This window comes from Hylobates moloch, unplaced genomic scaffold, assembly GCF_009828535.3.
Source record: "Hylobates moloch isolate HMO894 unplaced genomic scaffold, HMol_V3 SCAFFOLD_7, whole genome shotgun sequence".
NCBI classification, from domain to species: Eukaryota; Metazoa; Chordata; class Mammalia; order Primates; family Hylobatidae; genus Hylobates; species Hylobates moloch.
The window spans coordinates 44,031,377-44,037,818 of record NW_026652282.1 but is presented as its reverse complement, the minus strand read 5'-3'; the positions used below and the strand labels follow the sequence as shown (position 1 = coordinate 44,037,818).

Sequence of the window (6,442 nt, the reverse complement as noted above, 5' to 3'; positions counted from 1 at the left end):
GCTAATAGGATTAGAGCCAGAGAACTAGCTAGCTCTGTTTCCACCATGCAGGGACACAACATGAAGTAGGCATGTCTGCAACCGGAAGAGGGCCCTCACCAGAACCCAGCCATACTGGCACCCTGATTTTGGACTTCCAGCCTCCAGAACAGGGAGAAATAAATACTTTGTGTTTGAGCCTCCCAGTCTATAGTTAATGTGTTCCAGCAGCCCAAGCTAAGACACTTACTCCAGAACTCCTGTCCAAATTAGCTGGCCAGGGCTTTGTTGGGCTCTCCATTGTAGTTCCGTTTGTTCCTCTGCCCAGTTATACTTCTGTCCCCTCCCTTTTACAGGGTTGATGCTTACTAAAGGTCTTGTCAGGCTCAGTGGCTCACACTTGTAATCCCAGAGCTTTGGGAGGCCAAGGTGGAAGGATCGCCTGAGGCCAGGAGTTCAAGACCAGCTTGGGCAACATAGACAGACACCCATCTCTGCAAAAAAAAAAAATTAATTATCCATCATGTCATTGCATTCCTGCCTGGATGACAGAGCAAGGCCCTGTCTCAAAAAAGAAAAAAAAAATTAGCCAGCTGTGGTGGTGCACACCTATAGTCCCAGCTACTTGGAGGCTGAGGTGGGGGGACCACTTGAGCCCAAGAATTGGAGGCTGCAGTAAGCCAAGATTGTGCCACTGCACTCTGACCTGGGCAACATAGCGAGACCCTGTCTCTAAATAAATAAGCAAAGTCTTGCCAACAAACCTCATCTCAGCAACAGTTGCCAGAGAATGCACCTTGTGATACATGTTCACTCCGTATTTGTATCAGGGCCACGCTTGTGACTTTTTGAAAAGTGTACTTCAACAGATATCACAGGCAGCATAGAAATGTTACAAGGGCCTGCCGTAGCCATCTCTGAGCCCGCTGCCACCGCCTCTGAGCAGAAGATGGCTATGCCGCCCACGTATGCCAATCTTGGCAAATCTGCCAAGGATATCTTCACCAAGGACTATGGATTTGGCTTAATAAAGCTTGATTTGAAAACAAAATCTGAGAATGGATTGGAATTTACAAGCTCAGGCTCAGCCAACACTGAGACCACCAAAGTGACGGGCATTCTGGAAACCAAGTACAGATGGACTGAGTACGGCCTGACATTTACTGAGAAATGGAACACCGACAATACACTAGGCACCTAGATTACCATGGAAGATCAGCTTGCATGTGGACTGAAGCTGACCTTCGATTCATCCTTCTCACCTAACACTGGGGGAAAAAAATGCTAAAATCAAGACAGGGTACAAACAGGAGCACATTAACCTGGACTGCGACATAGATTTGACATTGCTGGGGGTTCCATCCTGGGTGCTCTGGTGCTGGGTTACAAGGGCTGGCTGGCCGGCTACCAGATGAATTTTGAGACTGCAAAGTCCAGAGTGACCCGTAGGAATTTTGCAGTTGGCTACGAGACTGATGAATTCTGGCTTCACACTAATGTGAATGACGGGACAGAGTTTGGCAGCCTCATTTACCAGAAAGTGAACAAGAAGTTGGAGACCGCTGTCAATCTTGCCTGGACAGCAGGAAACAGTAACACGTGCTTCGGAATAGCAGCCAAGTATCAGATTGACCCTGATGCCTGCTTCTCGGCTAAAGTGAACAACTCCAGCCTGATAGGTTTAGGATACACTCAGACTCTAAAGCCAGGTATCAAACTGACACTGTCAGCTCTTCTGGATGGCAAGAACATCAATGCTGGTGGCCACAAGCTTGGTCTAGGACTGGAATTTCAAGCATAAATGAATACTGTACTATTGTTTAATTTTAAACTATTTTGCAGCATAGCTACCTTCAGAATTTAATGTATCTTTTAATGCTGTATGTCTGGGATGCAAGTATTGCTAAATATGTTAGCCCTCCAAGTTAAAGTTGATTCAGCTTTAAGATGTTACCCTTCCGGAGGTACAGAAGGAACCCATTTCCAAAAAAGGTCCTTTCAGTGGTAGACTCTGGGGGAACTTCGTGGCCCCTTTGAGATGCCAAGTTTCTTTTTTATTTAGAAATGGCTGCAAGTGGAAGCTGATAATATGTAGGCACTTTGTAAATTCATATTGAGTAAATGAATGAAATTGTGATTTCCTGAGAATCGAACCTTGGTTTCCTAACCCTAATTGATGACAGGCTCGCTTCTTGATGTTGTGTACAAACTCACCTGAATGGGACTTTTTTAGACAAATCTTCATGACCTGTTCTCACCCCAGTTCATCATCACTTCTTTTACACCAAAAGGTCTGCAGGGTGGGGTCACTGTTTCTTTTGTGCCATTTTGGGGTGGAGAAGGTGGATGTGATGAAGCCAATAATTCAGGACTTATTCCTTCTTGTGTTGTGTTTTTTTTTTTTTGCCCTTGCACCAGAGTATGAAATAGATTCCAGGAGCTCCATCTATAAGCTTGGAAGTGTCTGTGTGATTGTAATCATATGGTGACAACACTCAGAATCTAAACTGGACTTCTGTTGTATTCTCACCACTCAATTTGCTTCTTAGCAGTTTGATGGGTACATTTTAGAGTCTTCCATTTTGTGTGGAATTAGATCCTCCCCTTCAAATGCTGTAATTAACATCACTTAAAAAAAACTTGAATAAAATATTGAAACCTCAAAAAAAAAAAAAAAAAAAAAGAAATGTTACAAGGGCAAGTGCCTGGATAGGACAGAGAATCAGTTCTTTTTTTTTTTTTTTTTTGAGACGGCGTCTTGCTCTGTCCCCCAGGCTGGAGTGCAGTGGCGTGATCTCGGCTCACTGCAAGCTCCGCTTCCCGGGTTCACGCCATTCTCCTGCCTCAGCCTCCTGAGTAGCTGGGACTACAGGCACCCGCCACCACGCCCGGCTAATTTTTTGTATTTTTAGTAGAGACGGGGTTTCACCGTGTTAGCCAGGATGGTCTCGATCTCCTGACCTCGTGATCCGCCCGCCTCGGCCTCCCGAAGTGCTGGGATTACAGGCTTGAGCCACCGCGCCCGGCCGAGAATCAGTTCTTTATTAAGAGCTGTGTGACATGGACACAGGGAGGGGAACATCACACACCGGGGCCTGTCAGAGGGTGGGGGGCAAGGGAAAGGAGAGCATTAGGACAAATACCTAATGCATGCGGGGCTTAAAACCTAGATGATGGGTTGATAGGTGCAGCAAACCATCATGGCACATGTATACATATGTAACAAACCTGCATATTCTGCACATGTATCCCAGAACTTAAAGTAATTTAAAAAAAAAAGACCTGTGTGAGGTTAATTGATATCTTTACTGTTATCTCAACAAAACTGCTATGCTCTGGGTACCCTGCCTTGGGAACACGTTGAGGCGCTCTAACAGTGAAAGGGCAGTGCATACACTAAAAGATGTAAAGGAAAGGGAACGTTCTCAGTAACATTTTAAACAGGGTGTGTTTCTTCAGGGTTTTCCCTTTTTCCTTTTGGCATCCCCTCTGCACTCTCTTCCTTCTCCTCTATTATCCATGCCAACTGCACTGCACCCTGGGTCCCCAGAAAATCTCCAGGACCTTTTCCTCCATCCCCTTCCCCTGTCCACCAAAAGGGACCCATGCTTCATTACCCCTCTGGTAATGTCTCATTCCCTTAGACACTTGCTAAATGACTCATTCATCTGGTCAATCAGACTATTAATAGCTGCTAATAGCACTGTGAACAGTCCCATTTCTATGCTTTTTCCAGGAGAGGAATATAATGTGGGGTTTTAGAGCCATATTAGGGCCAATAGGACAGACAGTTGCAAGTAGAAGCAGCCACAAGTCATGACTTCTCAACACCACTTTGATATGAAAAGACAGAGTTCAGAGTAGGATCCTAGGAAAGGGATAGTGACAAGCATGGCCTTCAGCAGCCTGAAACAAGTGGCCCGGACTACTCCAGGCGCTGGAGAAGTGAAGGGACCAGGGAGAAGAGTGAGACTGCTCCAGCCACCTTCTTGTGAGTTCTGACTTGTATTCCAAGGCAATTCCCAACAAAGAACTGATTTAAAAACAGTCTGGGTTATTTGCTAATAGTTTGCTGCCCTTGTCCTGGAGAAATTTGGCTTCAGGTAAATGTCAACATCCTGATTAAAAGAAACAGGAAGCATTCAGAACTCTTGACAAAAAGAAAATAAAATTGAATAATGAAGGCTGTGCACATGGAGCCCTTCCTCTGTGATAAGACTGACACAGCCAGGAAACTGTATTCAAAGTTGTCTGGAAGAATACTTTTCCCTGCGGGTTATGGTTTTGATTAAGAGTTAGGTTCATTTGCATATGCTTGTATTCACTGTTGAGGGTTGCTTTTTTCCTCCCATTTACATTTACTTTTTTTTTTCACTAGGTGGCTTTTTCTCATTTTCCTATGCATCACAAGAGGAAATGCGAACAGAAGAATTTTTAATTGCCTTTAGATAAAGATTTATGTTGTGTAGATTGCTGGGCCAGGCAAGGTGGCTCACGCCTATAATCCCAGCACTTTGGGAGGCCAAGATGGGTGGATCACCTGAGGTCAGGAGTTCAAGACCAGCCTGGCCAACATGGAGAAACTCCGTCTCTACTAAAAATACAAAAATTAGCCTGGTGTGGTGGTGCATGCCTGTAATCCCAGCTACTAGGGAGGCTAAGGCAGGAGAATTGCTTGAACCTGGGAGGCAGAGGTTACAGTGAGCAGAGATTGTGCCACTGCCCTCCAGCCTGGGCAACAGAGCAAGACACCATCTCAAAAAAAAAAAAAATACTAGATTGCTGTACCATCTCAAGATATTAAACCTGGCTCCAGGTCCTTAATGTACTTCTGGAATTAACAGCAAAAAGAAAACCCAAGAAGAACAAAGCTGGAGGCATCACGCTACCTGACTTTAAACTATACTACAAGGCTACAGTAACCAAAACAGCATGGTACTGGTACCAAAACAGACATATAGACCAATGGAACAGAACTGAGGCCTCAGAAATAACACCACACAGCTACAACCATCTGAACTTTGACAAACCTGACACACACAAGCAATGGGGAAAATATTCCCTATTTAATAAATGATGTTCAGAAAACTGGCTAGCCATATGCAGAAAACTGAAACTGGACTCTTTCCTTACACCTTTTACAAAACTGAGCTCAAGATGGATCAAAGACTTAAACATAAGACCTAGGACCATAAAAATCCTAGAAGAAAACCTGGGCAATACCATTTAGGACATAGGCATGGGCAAAGACTTCATGTCTAAAACACCAAAAGCAATGGCAACAAAAGCCAAAATTGACAAATAGGATCTAAGTAAACTAAAGAGCTTCTGCACAGCAAAAGAAACTATCATCAGAGTGAACAGGCAACCTCCAGAATGGGAGAAAATTTTTGCAATCTATCCATCTGACAAAGGGCTAATATCCAGAATCTACAAAGAACTTAAACAAATTTACAAGAAAAAAGCAAACAATCCCATCAAAGAATGGGCAAAGGATATGAACAGACACTTCTCAAAAGAAGACATTTATGCAGCCAGCAGACATATGAAAAAATGCTCATCATCACTGGTCATTAGAGAAATGCAAATCAAAACCACAATGAGATCTCATGCCAGTTAGAATGGCTATCATTGAAAAGTCAGGAAACAACAGATGCTGGAGAGGTTGTGGAAAAATAGGAACACTTTTACACCGTTGGTGGGAGTGTAAATTAGTTCAACCATTGTGGAAGATAGTGTGGCAATTCCTCAAGGATCTAGAACTGGAAATACCATTTGACCCAGCAATCCCATTACTGGGCATATACCCAAAGGATTATAAATCATTCTATGATAAAGACACATGCACATGTATGTTTATTGTGGCACTATTCACAATAGCAAAGACTTGGAACCAACCCAAAAGTCCATCAATGATAGACTGGATTAAGAAAATGTGGCACATATACACCATGGAATACTATGCAGCCATAAAAAAGGATGAGTTCATGTCCTTTGCAGGGGCATGGATGAAGCTGGAAACCATCATTCTCAGCAAACTATCACAAGATCAGAAAACCATGTTCTCACTCATAAGTGGGAGTTGAACAATGACAACACGTGGACACAGAGAGGGCAACATCGCACACTGGGGCCCGTCGGGGGGTAGAGGGCTAGGGGAGAGATAACATTAGGAGAAATGCCTAATGTAGGTGACAGGTTGATGGGTGCAGCAAACCACCGGGGCACGTGTATACCTACATAACAAAACTGCACATTCTGCACAGGTAACCCAGAACTTAAAGTATAATTTAAAAAATAAATAAATAAATAACATCACAAAGCCACTTTTGATTGAAAAATCAAAATCAAAAAAAGAAAGAAAACCCACATGGGAAAATATTTCATCACAGAAGTACCAGCTGCTGGAGACTGGGCTCGTCTAAGGGACCCCTGCTCTGTGGTCCTGGGGTGAGGGGCCCTC

General features: G+C 43.8%; 1 pseudogene; it reads left to right on the top strand.

Annotated features, from left to right (window-relative positions):
• The first annotated feature begins 928 nt into the window (after positions 1-928).
• LOC116811290 (voltage-dependent anion-selective channel protein 1-like) lies at positions 929-2,287 on the top strand (annotated as a pseudogene).
• The last annotated feature ends 4,155 nt before the right edge of the window (positions 2,288-6,442 follow it).